General features: G+C 34.1%; 1 protein-coding gene across 5 annotated transcripts in view; it reads right to left on the bottom strand.

Moving 5' to 3' along the window:
• Positions 1-20,363, bottom strand: part of CDH18 (cadherin 18) — a 1,096,529-nt gene that overhangs the window by 541,618 nt on the left and 534,548 nt on the right. For 4 of the 5 annotated variants that reach the window (XM_074386991.1, XM_074386980.1, XM_074386983.1 and 1 more), the window contains 2 exons: positions 6,658-6,712; positions 5,191-5,357 (listed from right to left, as the gene is read on the bottom strand). The gene's annotated coding sequence lies outside the window, so the exon portion shown is untranslated. The remainder of the gene's footprint in view (positions 1-5,190; positions 5,358-6,657; positions 6,713-20,363) is intronic. The other variant, XM_074386985.1, reaches the window with a different exon arrangement.

The raw sequence follows: 20,363 nt of genomic DNA, 5'->3' as shown, positions 1-20,363 counted from the left end.
CCAAAATCTGCATCTGCAAGCTGAAGGCCTAGGAAAACTGCTGGTGTATTTCCAGTCCAAACCAGAAGTCTTGAGAACCAAAAGCGCCAATGTTGTAAGGCAAGAAAAGGTATTCCAGCTCATGCAGAAAGTAAATTTGCCCTTTGCGCTTTCTTTTTATTCTATTCAGGCACTCAGCTGATAGGTTGATGCACACTCACATTGGCAAGGGTGGTTTGATTTGCTCAGTGTATCACTTTAAATGCTAAGCTCTTCCAGAAATGCCCGTGGACACACTTTGAAGTACTATTTTACCAGCTATCTAAGCATCACTTAGCCCAGTCACATTGAAACATACAATAAACCATCACACCTATTTCTAGGCTTTCTAAGAGATTTAAATATGCATAGAAAACTGTCAAGCATTTAGTAAAATTTATATAAACTTGCTGCTTTTATCATTATACATTTGCATATCTGTTTCTTAATTAAATGCAAGCCACAAATATGTACCTGGTACATGATACGTCTTCATGCAGCTAGGTGTAATATACCTAATTCTAGACTGACATTGGATGACATAGAGTCAAGGCCTATGTTGACCACTCTTATTAAATGTAGAGTTGTTGAACCAGGTTGTTTTACTCTTTGAATGTACTACCTCACTTTTAGACTAGGATACCACCCTCATCTGATAGAGCTGCTGCGAGCTTTAAAAAAAAAAAAAAAAAAAAACTTTAGGGTGGGTTCAGGGGCTCATGCCTGTAATACCAGTACTTTGAGAGGCCGAGGCAGGTGGATCACCTGACATCAGGAGTTCGAGACCAGCCTGACAAACATGGACAAATCCCATCTCTGCTAAAAATACAAAATTAGCCAGGTGTGGTAGTGCATGCTTGTGATCTCAGCTACTGATGAGGCTGAGAATTGCTTGAACCTGAGAAGTAAAGGTTGTGTTTAATGTACCAAAAGGTCTAGTATAATCTTTAGTGTAAAAGAGACTTTGGATAATGGCTAGCTGAATCCCAGTTGTAAGTACTCAGTAAAGGTGATAAATATCTAAATCATATTTGCTTTCTGTGCTTCATTTATAGCAGAAAGAGGGAAGTCACTAATAAACAAATATCACCTGGAAGCTTGTCATTAAAAGAAAAGCTATAGGTTCCATAGAATATCCTGGGGATAATACTCACTCAGTTCAACCTCCCATATCTGCATTTAACTTTTTGTTGCTATGTAATGAAAATTGACATTTAGAAGACCCTGAGGCATTTTAGGATTCTTGACCATCAAAGAAACATTATATTGCACTCAGGGCACAACATTTATAGAACCAGTAAAGAGGTAAATGTTTAAAATCATTTTTATGACTTTTGTTTACAAAAATAAGGGTTATTTCATTAATATTCAATGAATCAGAGCTTAAGGTTGACCAAATCATTGATCTTTTCAGAACTATATTCAATTTACTAACATGCATTTATGCCCATCCAATATAGCAATATGTAGTAACTCAAAATACTGTTTTCCTTAAGAACCTCTTCTGAGAGACTGAAAAGTGATGCATCTATTGTGCCTCTTAACATTTAATACATCAGATTTTTTGTTCACTAGAAGTTCTTACTCAATATTTTCAATAAATTATTGGCACTATATTATAAAGTATACGTGTTTTGAATTTTCTCTATTACTGAATATTAATGTCGTTCCAAAGTTTTTGATATAAACAATGCTTTAATGAACATCACAGTTGATATATCATTTCCTGGGTCTCTGACTATAGCACTTGAAAAAACTACTGAAATTGAAACTACTAAGTAAAATAAATGAACATTTCTTGAAACTCATGATTACTCTATTGGTCCCCAATACCATCAGTGAAGGGTAAAAGATTAAATAGTTCCTCACTATCTTCTAGCAATAACATTTTTTTCTATTTGCTTATTCAATAATTGAAAATTAATATTTAATTGTTTCAATTTCTGTTCATGTGGTTACTAGAATGCTTATTGACCATTTTGTTCTCTCAGATTCATAATTTCTGTTCATATCCATTTCTCTATCATGTTATTGCTAATTGGGAAATATAATGGATTTAAATTGTCTTCATGCTCAGTCAGGAGACATGCTAGAAATTAAGTTCCGAAGTTTCTATAATTCTTTCTTACACATTATTAAAACAATATGGATATCTGTGAACATACATATATATACATACATATATGAATATATGTGCACATGACTATATTTATTCAGAAAATACAAACAATATCAGCTAGCAAAGCACTGATCTAGGTTTTGTAGAAGGATATAAAGAAGCTAAGAAACTAAAAAAAGGTTAAGGTTAATAAAATACAATGCAATACCATAAATTCCATAAGCTATATGAGGACAATGTCTTTTATGAATTAAAAAATAATTACCTTCGATAAGCTGATAAGGCATCATTGGGAGAGGTAGAATTTGAGGTAAGTTTTAAATAATAAAGAGGCCTGAAATAGAAATTGATGACTGGAAAAACTTTTCAAACAAAATAAAATATTTTTAAAAGCAAGTATATCTCTGGAGACCTATACATCAGAATCTCCAAATGATAGAGCCTAGCTATTTAAATTTAAAAATAGTTCCACAGAATATTCTGGATGGTTGTACACTGTTATAGCACATATCACTTTTATGATATAATTTGATTGCATTTTTTACTCTCTTTTAAGATCCCCAAGGCAGACTTCCTATAGAACTCAGTCATTTCTGAGAAGATGAATAAAATGTAATAGAACATTTATAAAATTCAATCTCCTTTTCCTAGCCATTGCGGGGCAATCTCAAGCATTAATTACTCCTGTATCTAGGCTTCCACTATCACTTTGCTTCTATCTCAGCTGAGGCACTCGGCAGAGAGTAACATCATATGTCCACTATCATATCCTTATGCAGAGGTAAACTCTAAAGTCTTTGAGAACCAATAGAAAGTATACTTTAAAGTGTTCTATTCCAACATTTGCTTCAACTCATTGCAGGTCAACCTAAGTGCAAGGTTTATCGACTGCAACAATGGTAAGCTATTGCCCATACCTCAAGAAGCTTATAATACAGTAGAGGATGCAGACACATCAACATTTCATCATAATGCAATACTATCATAGGGGGATGATGCATAGGGTGTCATGAAAGTTTCTTAATTCATCTTGAGTATGTGAGAAAGTTTCCTGGAAAAGCTAAGTTGGACAATAAAGAGATATTACTCTAGCATGACAGGAAGAGGGCAGAGATGATGACGGGATATTAAAAGATGTTCATAAAGTCAGGTAGAAGCAGAATGAAACATAAAATGGAGAATGAGGGCAAAGTGATTATGCAGAAGTTATTTTTTCTGTTAAAGGCCTTGGACTTCATCAAATGAGTTATTTATTCAGGATAATGAAATGGTAATATTTGATTTTACAACTAAGTCTTTTCCCCACTGGTCAAGTGACCAAGCATAGGGGGGCAAAATTAAATACATGGGGACGGGACCAGGTTGGAAGCTATCAAAAATAATCTAGAATGTTATTATGAGCTCATTGGCTACATAAGTTTTGTTAGAGAAACAAGTGCGATGATGGGTTAAAATACTTTAAAATAATAAAAAATTAAAATAGGATAATTCTACACTAGGATAGGAGTGATGAGCAAGGGACAATTCCAGGCTGCTCTCATGAATTCTGCTAGCGTGTTTGCATTGTCAGGAAGTGCACTGTCAGAGGAAAACCAGTTTGAAGAAAGAATATAATAAATTGATTTGAGGTCACATTGACTTTAATGGGCCCATTAGAAATCAACAAATGATTGTCCAGTTGGTTATTAGTTTCATGCTAAGAGAACAAGCCAGAGATTGAAATAAAATTTGAGGAGACATTTATACGTAATTGTTCAATATCTGTTTTTCATGGATTTGTTCAAGGACAGCAGAAAGAAGGAAAAAAACATAAACAGTATTAGTATTATAGTGTGAGTTGAGCTAAGTGGGGGAGGGGAATCATTTGAAGTGGAAAATAAGCAGTCCTAGACACAAGACAAAAAAACACAAGAATTCAGGGTCACAAAATTAATGAAATAGACAAGGTCGCCAAGCTTAGAGAAATGAATCATATTAAGTTTTGTAGCATAACAAGTGCATTCTCATGTTACATTTGGCTATTTGGAGGTTATTTGTGACACTGGAATTGGCAGTCAGGAAATTGGTGGCAAAAGAAGACAGTCTTGCAGTAAATGAAAAAAAAATACAGAACAAGGTGGAATGATTTTTCAGTAAAGGAAGAAGAGAATCATAAAATTGAAACAAAGCATCATAGAATTCAAGAAATAAATGTTAAATTATTATTACCATTGTTTGAGTGGAACATAGTTTACCTAGTTAAAGAGGATGTTAACTATAAAACATAACAAGATGCTAAGGAAAAAGAAAAAAGGTAAAATATAAGATAAAGTCCCTGAATACACAGAAGGAGACTTAAAATTCCAGATCTGTTTCTCCTTTCAGGCTTCTCAATCATTGAAGGGACTATCATTTACACACACACACACCCCTTCTAAACACACACACAAATATACGCATAACTTATCCACAATTGCCTACATAAAATTCTGGACACGGCTGGGCATGGTGGCTCATGCCTTAACTCCCAGCACTTTGAGAGGCCAAGGTGGGTGGGTCACCTGAGGTCAGGAGTTTGAGGCCAGCCTGGCTAACATGGTGAAACACTGTCTCTACTAAGAATACGAAATTAGCTGGGCATAGTGGTGCATGCCTGTTATCCCAGCTACTAGGGAGGCCAAGGCAGGAGAATCTCTTGAACCTTGAACCTGGGAGGCGGGGATTGCATTGAGCCAAGATTGCGTGATTACATTCCAGCCCAGACAAAAGGACAAAGCTCCATCTTAAAAAAAAAAAAAAAAAAAAAAAAAAAAAAAAAAGTCTGGAGACTGGCCTCAATGTTTTCCTTACTGCCAGGACTAGCTACATAATTGGGATAATGGGAGAACGGTACAAAATTAAAATGTTGGGATTCTTAAAAAATATTGAGAATTTCAGGATGATGGCAGCAGAGCATTAAACCAAGCATGAGGCCAATTCTGAATGTGGGACTTTATGCAGCTGCAGAAGACACAAGCTCATGAAGCATATCTACTCACCACTTGTACCCATCTAATGAACCCAGCTCCACTTACCTTGTTTTATTGATAATTCTCAAATTATGTATTAAGTTCCATCTCAACTTCTTTCAGATTCTTATAGTCCCCAATTCAACTATCTTCCTTTTTCTTTAATTATGTATATAGGATGATGGTCTCACATCAGGAGTGCTGACCTTTCCTGTCACTGCAGTGATACCAAACTATATGGTGAGAGAGTGGGAGATAGTAGGAAAAGTGTTAGCAGATTTTATGTCTTACCTAATAAGGTGTGGGGACAGACGAATTCGAATAAGAGCCCAATATAGAGATAGGGTGGGCCAGGTGGGGACACTGTCAAGATAATCCAAGATTTTTAATAGATTACTAAAAGCTATTGACTGAATACACAATCTAATTAATAGATTGTGAATATACAATCTATTAATCTATTTTTAATAGATTACTAAACTATATTGACTGAGACTTGGTTGATTAGTACTCTGCTTGTTGTGGTGTTACAGGATCAAAAACATCTGTAATTTGTACTTATAACCAAAAAAGAAATAATGAATGTCTTTAGCTTGGTATAAGAATAAAAAGTAAACAAATTGGAGACATTTACTGAAAGAATGAAACATAACATAGTGGAGATAAAGCTAAGAGTTTTAGAGCTTGATCCTGGGAGAAAAAATGGCAAAGTGGGAAGAAAGTTGTAAGATTTGGTTAGAAATATAGTTTCAGGCCGGGTGCGGTGGCTCAAGCCTGTAATCCCAGCACTTTGGGAGGCCGAGGCGGGTGGATCACGAGGTCGAGAGATCGAGATCATCCTGGTCAACATGGTGAAACCCCATCTCTACTAAAAATACAAAACATTAGCTGGGCATGGTGGCTCGTACCTGTAATCCCAGCTACTCAGGAGGCTGAGGCAGGAGAATTGCCTGAACCCAGGAGGCGGAGGTTGCGGTGAGCCGAGATCGCGCCATTGCACTCCAGCCTGGGTAACAAGAGCGAAACTCCGTCTCAAAAAAAAAAAAAAAAAAAAAAAAAAAAAAAGAAAGAAAGAAAGAAAGAAATATAGTTTCAATTTGAAATATGCTGATGAGGTGTTTTCCAGGCATTTTGAAGGGATAACCAAGAGTCAGTTGGCAGTATTAGCTTGTAGTTTTGGAAAATAGCTTTGAGTGGGAGACATAATTTTGTGAGTCAGCCACAGATGATGATGATGACAATAACACTAACGATATATGCTGTAGAGTCCCTAGTGGATGAGAGGAAAGTTTCTAGGGGATCAGTGATAGAATTAGCTAGACAATGAGAGGAAGAAACAGCAGGTGAAAGATGAGAATGGAAAGGAGAAAAAAAGAGGAGAGAAAAGAAGGGAAAAGAGAAATAGCACTTTAAAGGAAAAGTCTGAAGTGCTGATCAGAAAACATTCAAAAATCTTTAGTGGATATGAATTTAAAAAGCCTTTTAGTAAATTGTAACTTTATATTACTGATTAATAAACAGAAATTTACTCACTTTTGCAAAGGCTGGCAAAGTAAAAATGTGGCAACTCCAGGGTAAGGTTTAGTCACTGTGAAAAAAAGAAGATGTAACTAAAATTAGATCAAATTAACTTAGTATAGTAGAGATTTACATATTCTACAGCATGCAAAATTGTCAAATGAAATCTCATAATTTCTTTTTATTTTAATGCATGAGAAGCTTGATCTTCATTTGAGAATGTGTGATTAGCTATGCTTTACCATTTTTTGCTTATTCAAAGTTGCTTTATGAAAGGACTGCCAAGTGGTAAGTGTATATAATTATTCATGGAGAATATTAAAGATTGTATTGAAAGCAAAGAGTTGAAATGTGAATTCTAGTACTTTCCCCTACTGAGTATATAGGTGAATATGTGTTTGAGGGCACAAGAGGAAGAGTAGGTGTTATATAATAAATGCTATTTATATTACTACCTTAAAAGAAAAATTAGACTATGACATAAAGTCTGATTATTTTTAACTCAGAAAAAAATGTATAGAGGCCATCAACCCCATAAAGAACAGAACAAGCTAAAAAGAGAACAGTATCTCTGAAGCATTGTCCAGAAAGTGTGTCCAAAATAAATTCCATATTGCCAGGGTTAATTTGGGACTCTAGGAAGATTGGTTAGATAAAATGGGATTTCATTTTCATATCTCAGGATGCCTTATGTCATTATTCTTTTTCCTTTTTTTACTGCAAGTCAATTGCATGTGGTGTGCTGAAATAATTTCTCTGTAGGTCTCTTGTGTTGTATAAGCCCGGGTCTTTCGGTCACCATAGGCAATTGAGAATTACACCACAGGCTCAGGTGAACAGTGAAAATCGGGTTTTACATTCATTGTCCTGCTCAGCGTTAGGTCCTCAGAGTGGGAAAATCAAAGTGTAGGTAGGGATAGGTTATTCCCGGAATACTGCAGCCACGCTGAGCATACACATAGGCCTCAAGTCACTTTCAAAGTGGCACTGTCATTGTCCTCCATCTATCTAAAGATTCCTCAAGATGCCAATATTCATATATCAGGGTTGACAGTTTTACACACAGTGTCCCTAACCATATGTTCTGCTCATTGTTAGTAACTAGTCATTATTGACACTGAGGCTTTCCTTATCACCTTCCTCAAGCCAGAATTTTTGTCTCTAAAGTCTCCTAAATCTTCCCAGTACATTTTTACTATGTTTACGATTTTACTCCACACATTAAAGGCTCCCAATTGATAGCACGTTTCTATTGAAACATCACTGGTCCCATTTAATTAACCATTTCCGAATTCCCCCTATAACTTTATTGTATACATGGTAGATACAGTTTTTATGCCAGACATTTATTTTTTAATGGAATTTGATAAGAAATCTTTAGACTTTGCATAGAGACTAACTTCAGTCAAATTTTAGCTTTGCCGCCTATTTGGTGCATTGACTTGAAACTGGCTCTCAGTTTCCACATCTTTGAATGGTAAAATAGCACAGTTCTGGAATATAAGTTGTACTAATTACACATATTGAAGGAAATAACTTACATAATTCACCTTTTAGAGTGTATGCTGCATGTAGATACTCAGTAAACGACAGTTGTAACAATAGACACAACCTCTGAGTTACTACTACGATTTTACCAAACTGTACACATACCTAACATATTTTCAAATGTGACCAAGTTGTAAGTGACAACAATAAGGACAAGAACACATTACAAAAGAAAAACAGGGCATGATTTGTGGAGATATCAATACGGTTCATTTGTTAACATCTTGTGCTATTGAGATTACCTACTTTCCTGAAAAGTGAAAGGCAGGAGTAAGGAAGGGATCTGGTGCCATTTGTAATCTGCTCAGGGGAGATAAAGATTTTCTCTCTTTCAGAGTTCCAGAGGACAAAAATCAGAGCCCAGAGATAAAAAGGATTGGTTTGCCAATCACAGAATCTGTAGAGCACAACAGTGAGTATGTGAAACAGAGAAAAAGTCAAAAAGGAACCCAAATACCCAAGAAAAGAAATTCACATATTGGGTATGTTTCCTGCTACATCGTCACGGTTTTCATGCAAATTAATTATGATATGGATCTGCTCAATCGTTTTAGAACATTATCAGTGTTGCCTTTACCAATTTTAATGGATTTGGTCTGAAATCAGCTAGAATAAGTATACATTAGGATGTGAAAAGATAAATGTGTATTAAAACCAGTTTAGAAGAGTGAAGCAATGCTTTTGCCCAGTTTAGAAAGTTAAAAAGGCAAAACAAAACCCACAGTTATTCAAATCTTCAAAGTTTATTAAAATTGCAACATATATATATATATATATATATATATATATATCAGTATGTGCTGTATGTGTGTACTTGTACATGTTGGAGGGTTGTGGGAAGAAGATTAAAATAGTCATTTTCTGTTACAGCTTTAAGTTGCTGGAAAAATGTCACACTATTCTATAAATTGTTCTGTCTTCAGATTGTAAACACAGACTTCAAATGGGCAAATATCTCTTCCTAGTAATCGTACTGTATTTCCCACTGTTTTTTTATTTAATTTTCCAAAATGAAAATTCTCAATTATTTGTCTCTTCTTTGCCCTACAATCTCCTTTTCTCCTCTACTAACAAATGATTTTATATCATTTTTAATAAAATAGACCTAATAACAAAATATTTTTTCTTGTCATAAAATCTAGTAAACTACTTGCATCTAAATATATTGTTTAGTTCATATGTTTAGTTCTTTCTCATGTTATAATGTTGCATGTGGTCTTATCTAAAGCCAACTACTTGTTTTCTCTCAATCCAATCTGCTAGGGAATTGACCTTAACAGCTCACATTTAGTCTTCTAATTCAACAGCAAGGTCACGACATGATCTGGATCTGGTTGGACTGATTTTTACTATTTTTACTGGTCCAGGCCACTTTCTTTTCTTACCAAGACTCCCATCTGAGGGAATCTATTTTCTGCAAAGCAGAGTTAATATTACATCAAAGAGAAATCATTATTTTAGTAATTGGGCATTGTCTCTGACCTATCATCCTGTATTCCTCACATGAGCGCTAAAAGGAGGTCTAAATATCCAGCTCCGTCCATATATTTAATTCTTGCATTCAGCCCTCCCTTTAAAGGGTGGGGTCAATTGGAGAGAACATTTCACACAATTGCATGGCAAGCTATTGTCTTCTACACTCATTAGTTAACTTCATTTTTCATAAATATGAATAGGCCACCAAGGATCAGGCAACATGTGAGGAAACGTAAGCAGCAATGAGGATCTCTAACATGGAACAGTTACTGACTTTGGCAATGAATTAATAAAACTCCAGGATAGGAAATATTTCTACATTTAAAAGATCGCACACCTTTACAAATAGTTCAACAGATGGGTTGGATTACAGAATGGCTCTGCTAAGAATACACTGTTGACAAAGAAGAAAAGACTGAAAATGCGTGGCTTTGAAGAAATCACTATAACGAGAAACATCATATGTATATAAAGTGGAACAGAGGGTGCATCAAAATTCCATCATCTCTCTACAAGGAGTTCCAAATAACAGAGAAAATAAAAAGTGAATTTGAAGAGCTAATACAACGAGTTAAGAAACCCTGTGATTGAGGGAAAACACAAGTCTTCATCGTTGAAATAACACACAAATTCCAAAAGGGAATAATGGGAAAAATACCTGTGCATTTCTGGAAAAATTTGAAAATGCCAGAACTTAAGACAAATTATAATGAGTTCCATATAGAAATAAAATAAAGTAGATCATCTACCAAGAAATAAACATTCAAATGACTAAGTATCTCACCAGTGGCACTGAATACTAGGAGACAGCAGCAGAGCTTAGATAGATGCTTGAATCTGGCACTAATTGCATAACCTGCCATATTATCCACTCAAAAATAATGGCAAAATAAGTATATTTGAACATGAAGACTTCAGGAATTTAGTTCATACTTGTATATAAACAAAGTGTATATATGTATACACACACACACACACACACACACACACACACTTTCTATGAGTTGATAAATTAATTCTATGATTAAATAAGTTTGGGAAATGCCTGTTAAACATTAAACTTAGGAAATTGTTCTTTCCCAACAATTTCTACATATTTACACATATCTACACACACACATACATATACACATGTACATATGCACACACACACACACATACACACACACACACACATAATTTTAAAGTTATTTAAGATTGCTCAATAACCAAATGAGGAAGAATGAGAAGTAAACAAAAGGGAGCCACTGAGGCAAACAACACTGGTAAGAAAATAGATTCAGACAAAATAATCATTAATTTTGCCTAATTATGAAACTAGTATTGGATCTTCCTAGACCAACTAAATTAGCTTCTTCAGTAAAGATATCTAAAAATCTGGATAGTTGATATCATTTCAGGAATTGATTTCTATCTTAGACATCTTTGGAGAATGACCATTAGCACTTGACATTTGGGAGATTGTCCTTTAAGTAACAATTTTAAAGAGACAGGATTCCATAAGTGCATTAAACATATTTATTGACTTTTTATTTTGCTAACATCAGAAAACAAGAGAAAAACAATTAAATGTTCAAATTAATGTAAAATCAAATAACATATAACACACAAAATAATACGACACACAAGATTGAAAAGGCCAGATGGAAGGGGGTAAGTATACAGATTACATTATTTTTGTAAAAGTAAGGCATCAACAGATAACAACTAGATTGGAAAAATGAAAGATGGTTTGTTTTAAGCCATAAAGGCATACACTGGAAAACTAGAGATGGCAAATGGACAAGTCTGGAAGGAAATCGATCATTTAAGTGTGTTAAATTTATTTTCTATAGAAGTAAAGAGTGGATAGGTAAATTATTTTTTCACAAGTTATGAGAATAATAAAATCATTTACAATAATATTCTCTACCAAAAGAATTTAAAATAGGAATTACTCCAGGGAATGGAGCTTGGAGGAAAAACTTTTCTTCTCATTTAAATATTTGGAACTGTTAGAATTTTTAAACTGTGAGTATATCTACAATGTCTACAATAACAGCAACCAAGACGCTCATTAAAATGAAAATTTGAAACAAATGTTAGTGCTCAGATTGATGAAATATAAACTCACTTTTGATTTTCCCTTTTTCTACTCCCTGTTTTCATATATTCCTTCATTAGCACATGATATTTTATAATTAGAATCTACACTACTATAGTTGTTTAATCATTACCATGACTTTAAAGGTATAATATTGTTTTAAACATGTCATGAAAATAGTGCTTAGCTGCTCCATACATGCTAAATATCTGTTTAATACATTAATATTATGAAACTTGTTAAATATCTAATGAAACATTAAAATATATAAAATATTTCCTTTCAAAATCACAATAAAAATCTCTTACAATTTAAAATTAACTGAGGGAAATATGATATATTTATAAGATAAAAATGCAAAAGAACCTAAAAGTGACATATCTTTTTTTAATAAGAAAATTAAATAGGTCAATTTTCAGGTAAATATTTTAAGAACTTGACACAAACACCTCCAAATATTGAATAAAATTCTTTAGCTTGGCTAATGATGGAAATTTCATTTCAAAATGGATTCATTGGAGGTACCAAGACAATTTTGCATAAGAGAATTCATATTAAAGTAATAATAAACAGCAAATATACTTTTAATATAATTTTAAAAATACAGATTATATATAAGTAAAATAATAGTTCTGTGCAATCAAAAACAACCCAGATTAGTAACAAATTAAATAAAGATTAAATATATTACCAAGTTCATTTCCAGTTACTAAAGGAAATCGTGGATGATTCAATTGATTATAGAGAGTCGACTGGCTAACCATTTGGAATAAAGTATACTGATCTGACATGTACCAAAAATGCATTCCAAGAGTAAATACATAAAGAGTGTTGATTGAGGCATCTTTCCACAAAAATACAGCGCTGAGTTGATTTATGCTTGAATTAATTGTTGAATAAATAAACAATTTTAAGAAAAAAGAACACATAACCATTACAGTTAAATGTCCATGAAATCTTTGAATATGAAAGAAATTTATAAGCATGACTCAAAATATAGAAATAATAGAGTGTTCATGGAAGATAAAAAGTGTGAATAGTGCAAAATTAACAAGAGAGAGAGTATCAGGAGTTGAAATCAGAGATGTTTATTTAATAGTTTGAAGTGCAGTACGTGGAAAGTGTGTGTGTGTCTGTGTGGGTGTGTGGGTGTGTGCGTGCACGTGTGTATGTACCATAAGTCACTGGGCCTGCCACCTGTTTTTGTATGGTATGTGAACTAAAAATGTTTTTACGTTTTTTAAATGGTTAAGAAAAATCAAAATAAGACTAGTGAAATATGAAGATTATATAAAATTCAAATTTCAGTGTCCATAAATAAAGATTTACTGGAACACAGGCAGGCCCATTTGATTATAGTCTGTGGCTGCTTCATGCTACAACAGCAGAATTGAGTAGTTTTGACAGAGACCATATGGGCTGCAAAGCTGAAAACATTTACTATCTGGCTCTTTGCAGAAAAATTTGGCTGACCCCTGATATAGACATATCCTGGGAGTTTCTCAATACATAGCATATCACATCAATTCACTATGCCAACCTCAATCAATTTTTGTATATAAATATTCTAAGTTTAATGACTTCTGCATATACAACCTATGTGTGTAGATGTGTTTGTATTTGTGACGGCGATACACAGTTTGCTTTGGGATGTATACAATATATGAATGTAATTATATTTGACAATTAGAAAAAATATATACATATAAAATCCAGTAGTATCATGCTTTTGAGATACATAATCACTCATGTTTGCTATTTTGGGGCTGCACTGAATTTCTGAGAACAAGCCTTTATTTTCCATTTTAATTAAACTAAACATTTAATTACATTTCCACTATTCTTTCAGCAGAAACAAATCTATAAATGTGGAGTGAAAAATTATGAAAGCTGGTCTTTAATATCTCATCACAAACGGAGCATGTTATGGGCAATCTGTTCTTTGAGAGTGTATAATAACCGTGTTTCCCATGAACATTAATTCTAATAAAGGATTCAACTACGGTACAGAACTTTTCATTTTTAGCTAGTATCTATCTGCTAAAGGTCAAGATGTTGCAAATATATACCATGTTTACAATAATACCCACATCCCTCTGGGTTTTAGTTTCTAGCACAAGAGAAGTAAGTAAGTGGAGGGATAGTGCATATCAAATACAAGTTTGTTGGCAAGCAATTTATGCCCTGCCTATGCTCAAATTCACACCAATAAAATTATACAAACACTTAGAATTTTTATTTTATTGTAAGTAGCCAATATGCCTAGAGCAATTTGCCAGGTGCTATGAAAAATTAAAGGCATCTGCCCACAAAGTTGTTCTAGCCATACATAAGACGCAGACTTGTAAAAGTGAAACGGAAATAAGGAAAAGCTCCTATCTAATGACAGATGTTAGTTCACAGGGATAGAATCATTTCCCCCGTCAGCTTTCCTGGTGAGCTACATAACGTGCCCTCAAATAGGATGTATATAATGTACTGATTTTATACATCAGTATTGTGAGCTTGGTTAATGGCAGTTTTGTCTAGAGAGATGAGCTTGTTCTTTGTTGGTAACAGAATGAAATTGCTGGGTATGCAAGCCCAAGGACAAACTCTAGAATCCAGCAAATACACCTCAGTATAACCCCCAGGAAAGCCAATGGGAGGAAATGATTCTATTTCTCTGCATTTACATCTCTGATTAGACACATGCTTTTCCTTTTTTCCATTTTCACATTTACCAGTCTGCATCCCATTTATCGCTGTAACAACTTTGTGGACAGATAAATGCACCATAGTGTATTCTGGAAGATGCATTTTTTATTTTTAAAATATATAATATATGTACTACATGTATTATATATTATATAATAATACTACGTTTGCAGTATTTCAGGGGGGTTGAGAACTACACTCTTTCTTTATGTCTAGAGTTATCTTAATTTTGATCAATCAGGTTGTCATTGAATATCAAGTATCAGAGTATAGTCTTTATACAGCAAGGGTGTATAATATCACTGGTGATTCAACTGGTGACGAGTTAATCTATATAGAGAACTGTAAATGCTAAGGAGAACAATATATCAAGTTTTCACAACAGTGTATTCTGTCAACCAGCTGGATAAAAAGTCAAATAATTATTGTAAAAGAGGTTCATGATAACAGGAGATCAAGGGAAGGTGGTAATATTTAAATATTAAATGGAATCAGACTAGGAGAACTCAATTCATCTTTCCTCAAAATGTGGTAATATTTGAACAGGACAACCCCTTTACAGATGAATAATGCCAGTAATGCCAATATATTTGCTTCCTGTTCATTGTTCTCCATGCTAGTACTATTCCATTCTGGAAGATACATTCTTTCTTTTTAAAATATAATACGTGTACTATGTTCACAGTATTTTGGTGAGTTGAGAACTACTTTCTCGCTTTATGTCGGATTGCTTGTTTTAATTTTGATCCATCAAATTCTCATTGAATATTAACTATGAGAGTAGTTATTTTCTTTTTTCTTCTTATAGGACACTTTCTTTCCTGTTCTTAGGAGATGTGTCAATGAAGACCCCAGATATTTATATATCTTAATGATGGATTAGTCTATGTTATTCTTCATTTACCACATAACTTGGTGGAAAGTGGGGTGTGTGTGTGTATGTGTGTGTAACTTCTACCATCTACCATTTCTTAATCTCCTATTTCACTCATTCTTTTTAACTTTGTTTTAGTTTTTTGAGACAGAGTCTTGCCCAAGCTGGAGTGCAGTGGTGCAATCTTAGTTCAATTGATTCTCGTGCCTCAGCCTCCAGAGTAGCTGGGATTATAGGCATGAACTTCCATGTCCCACTACTTTTTTGTATTTTTAGTAGACACAGGGTTTCGCCATGTTGGTCAGGCTAGTTTTGAACTCCTGGCTTCAAGTTATCTGTCCACCTTGGCCTTCCAAAGTTCTGGGATTAGAGGTGTGAGCCACCGTGCCCAGCTTATGCCTCATATATTGTCCTTTTTGGCTTCTGTTCCTCTCATTCAACCAAATAAATAGCTTACAAAATGGTCTATGTCATTCAATTCAATGAGCATTTTCTAATCTTTACCTGAGTTGAGTTTTCTGTATCATTAACCATACTTTCCTTAAGTTCTGAGACAAAGCACCTTCTTATTTTTACTCCCACCTTTCTGGTTCTGCCTTCTCAAGCTGTTTCTCAGACTTGCTTACTCTATGTTTAAATGCTGGAGTTCTTCATGACCATCTCCTTTGTTTTTTACTCAGTACTGAAATTTAGGCAATCTTGTCAGAAACCAGAATTTCAAACACTTATGTCATTCCCAAGACTCTCACTTGTTTATCTCTAGACAATTCCTTTCTTCTGACTTTTACATCCAACTGACTACTTAAATATTGACTCGATTTCTGTAAAGCACTGCAAACCTAGAATTCCAGAACTGAAATCATGACCTTCTTATCCCCTGCACACACATGTCATTACATCTTATCATTTTGCCTCACAAAGAGCTTTTCAATTTCATTTACCACCTTCTATCTCAAACAGCCTTTCTTGTCCAACTTACCATTACCTCACCCCTAAATTAAAATAATTGTTTATTTAAACAGTCGTATGTAGTTCTTCTTGTAGATATCTATTGCTTCCATTATTAGCTGTATTCCTTGATATATTATTTATTTTGTGGCAATTGTGAATGGGAGTTGATTTGTGATTTGTCTTGTTTTGACCACTATTGGTGTACAGAAATGCTAGCGATTTTTGCACATTGATTTTGTATTCCAGTATGTTGCTGAAGTCGTTTATCAGCTTAAGAAGCTTTGGGGCTGAAACGATGGGGTTTTCTAGATATGGAATCATGTCATCTGCAAACAGGGATAGTTTTAATTTCTCTCTTCCTATTTGAATATGCTTTAGTTCTTTCCCTTGCCTGATTGCTCTTGCTGGAACTTCCAATACTATGTTGAGTAGGAGTGGTGAGAGAGGGCATCTTTGTTTCATGCCAAGTTTCAAGAGGAATGCTTCCAGCTTTTGATCATTCAGTATGATATTGGCTGTTGGTTTGCCATACATGGGTCTTATTATTTTGACGTATGTTCTTTCAATACCTAGCTTATTGAGAGTTTTTAACATAAAAAGATGTTGAATTTTATCAAAGCCCTTTTCTACATCTGTTGAGATAATCACATGTTTTTTGTTTTTAGTTTTGTTTATGTGAGGAATAACTATTATCGATTGGCATATGTTGACCAACCTTGCATCCCAGGTATAAAGTTGACTTGATTGTGGTAGACGAGCCCTTTTTGATGAAAGCTGGATTTGGTGTGCCAATATTTTTGCATCAGTGTTCATCAAGGATATTGGCCTAAAGTTTTATTTTTTCTGTTGAATCTCTGGCAGCTTCTGGTATCAGAATGATACTGGCCTCATAGCATGAATTGGGAGGAGTCCCTCCTTTTCAATTTTTTGGAATAGTTTCAGTAGGAATGGTAGCAGCTCTTTTTGTACTTCTGGTGGAATTCAGCTGTGAATCCATCTGGTCCTGGGCTTTTTTTTTGGTCGGAAGACTATTACTGCCTCATCTCAGAACTCATTATTGGTCTGTTCAGTGCTTCAATGTCTTCCTATTTCAGTCTTGGGAGGGTGTAATATGTCCGGGAATTTATTCATTTCTTCCAGATTTTCTAGTTGTGAACAGTGGTGTTTGTAATATTCTCTGATAGTCGTATTTCTGTGTGGTCAGTCAAAATATCCTCCTTATCATTTCTTATTGTGTTTATTTGAATTTTCTCTTTTTTTCTTTATTATTCTAGCTAGCAGTCTAGCTACTTTATTACTTTTTTCAAAAAAAAATAGCTCCTGGATTTGTTTGATTTCCTCTTTTCCTATTTGATTGTCCTTTATTTCTTTCTTGTCCAGCTTAATGGATCTTTTGAATTTTTTTTAACCTCTCTATCTCTTTTGGTTCAGTAGCATTTCTATACATCAATTATGTTGAAGCTGAGAGCCAAATAAATAATGTGATTATATTTCCAGTAGCCTCAAGAATCAAATAAAATATTTTATTTTATTTTAGAATACATCTAACTAAGGAGGTGAAAGATGTCTACAAAGAGAACTACAACTCACTGCTTTAAAATCAGAGATGACACAAACAAATGGAAAAACATTCCATACTCATGTCCATAAGTGATAGATAGGGTGAAGAAAATGTAGTACATATATACCATGGAAAACTATGCAGCCACAAAAAGGAAAGGGTCCATGTCCTTTGCAGGGACATGGATAGAGTTAAAGACAAATATTCTCAGAAAACTAACTTAGGAACAGAAAACCAGATTCCGCATGTTCTCACTTATAAGTGGGAGCTAAATAATGAGAACACATGGGCATATAGAAGGGATCAACACAGAGTGTGGCCTATCAGAGGGTAGAGGGTAGGAGTGAGAGGATCAGGAAAAATAATTAATGGATATTCGTCATCTAGTATACCTTAGTGATGGAATAATCTGTACAACAAACCCCCATGATACACGTTTACCCATGTAAGAAATCCTGCACATGTACCCTTGAAATTAAAATAAAAATTTAAAAAATAATTTCTTAACTGGTCTCTTCATATCCACTATTACCCCAGTTCAAACCATTCAACTCACTACATCAGAGTGATTCTTAAATATACACCTGATGTTTTCTGTTCACTTCATTAACATCCTTTAATTGATTCTCCTGCTTTTAGGAGAGGTAAATTGTCTCTTTGACATTCAAGGGCAAGCATCATTGTTTATTTGTTGTTTCTTAGGAGTTTGAACTGTGACTAGGAGAATGAGCGTCAAGTATGTCTCATTGGGTCCCTCTCTCGATATGCTCTTTTTATAGTTTTATGGACATCTTATATTGATTAACTGATAATTATGACCCTGATAAGTTATCTGTTGTAGCTCAAAAATAGGGCTTGACTTATGAGATTGATGACTAACCAGTTTAGAATGTCTTTGACTCTTTTCGTCTAGGACATTATGAAAGAGAAAGATTATTTTCAATGCTTCTTAGTATCTGATTATTTTTATTCATATATTTATATTGATTGACTGTCTTCATCAATTTTATTTATGGGTATCATTCATCTCAAAAATAGTTAAGGCTTCTACTTCATCTTTTTCTCAATTTAAATGTCCACATTTCAAAACAGATATTAAAATCAAGCATCAGAATACAATTTGGGTATTCAAATTTATACCTACAAAACTAATTTTACATACCAAGTCTTAAGGGAATGAAAAAAATCTCTTCACTACATTATTATAACTGTATTTTGAGATCTAAAATTAGAATATCACTTTGTTTTATACAGTCAAGTATATTTTTAATATGCTTTCCCCAAATGCTGTTAACAGCAAGAAAATTTGTTTATAGTGATATCCAAAATATTTTTGGATTGCTTGTTTAAGTCAATGGATACTCTGATGCTTACTTAATGTACTATTTTAGAGAGTTTATACCACTGTGGTTACACAAAAATTTCAATGACAGAATAGTCACAACATTTATCTGATACCTATAGAAAATAAGTCATCAAATATGCCAGAGAGGCACAGGATATTATGCTTTTAAATTCAGTGCGTTTAGTGCAGTCTAATAGTAAATATTTAACAGCATTTGAAAATATTTACAAGAAAAGGCTCTGTGCTAGTTACTTCCTATACTTTAGGATATAAGGAAATAAATTTATAGTCTCTGAGTGTAAATCACGATAGTCTGCTGGGCAAGAAAGAAAAACTGAAAGTGGAACTATAATACTTGCCAGGTGATAAGTATTTGTGATAGGATAAAGTCAGGATGAGAACTCTCCCAGAAATGACATCTAATGTAGTCTAAGAGAATGGGAAAATCTTCCTAGACAAGATTTCCTATGCTGCTGCCTGAAGGGTGAATATGAGATAATCATGTAATGAGGGTTTAAGAAGACAGAATTGTCCAAAGCAAACAACTAGATCTAAGTTTTCAGTTCTTTAGTAAGAAAGTAATCTAAAAGCAAGATAAAACAAAACGAAATAATTTTATATGCAGTTAAAGCCAAAGGCTACGCATAAGAAAATGAGATCCAGTCATCTTCTTAGAAAATCATTTTTTCTCTAACACTAGAGGAGATTAAAAATGTTATGGATGAGGAAGTGGAACATAAGTAGAAGTGTGAATCCAGAAAGTTGGAGCCTCTATCTGAGTAAGCACCATTCAGAAACAGCTTCAATGAATAAGGTGGAAGCATAGAAGCATTAAATGATTTCTTTTTCTCCATCTGAGAAAATATTTGTCGTAGTGAACTATTGAATTGTCATTTGGTTGGAGTAGATATTTGTCAAAGCTCTGATGTCCACTTTTCATCTGGAGAGCATCCTCAACAAACCAAGAAACACAAATTCTTCTAGAGTGGAGGAGCTTCGGACTTCACAGAATTGGAGATGAGGTGAAATGAAAGGACGTATCCTAGGTCAAAAGAGTTACCAGACGAAAGCACAGACTCTTGTAAAGTGGGAACAGTAGTAGAATAAGCCAGGGTTTTTGATGGGCTCTCTAGTAATCTATCTGCTTGGTAGATATCCATGTCATGTTGATTACAAACCTTGGTTC

This window comes from Saimiri boliviensis, chromosome 1 (assembly GCF_048565385.1).
Source record: "Saimiri boliviensis isolate mSaiBol1 chromosome 1, mSaiBol1.pri, whole genome shotgun sequence".
Taxonomy (NCBI): domain Eukaryota; kingdom Metazoa; phylum Chordata; class Mammalia; order Primates; family Cebidae; genus Saimiri; species Saimiri boliviensis.
Note: the sequence above shows the minus strand (reverse complement) of the source record. Positions and strands in the feature narration are given on the sequence as shown.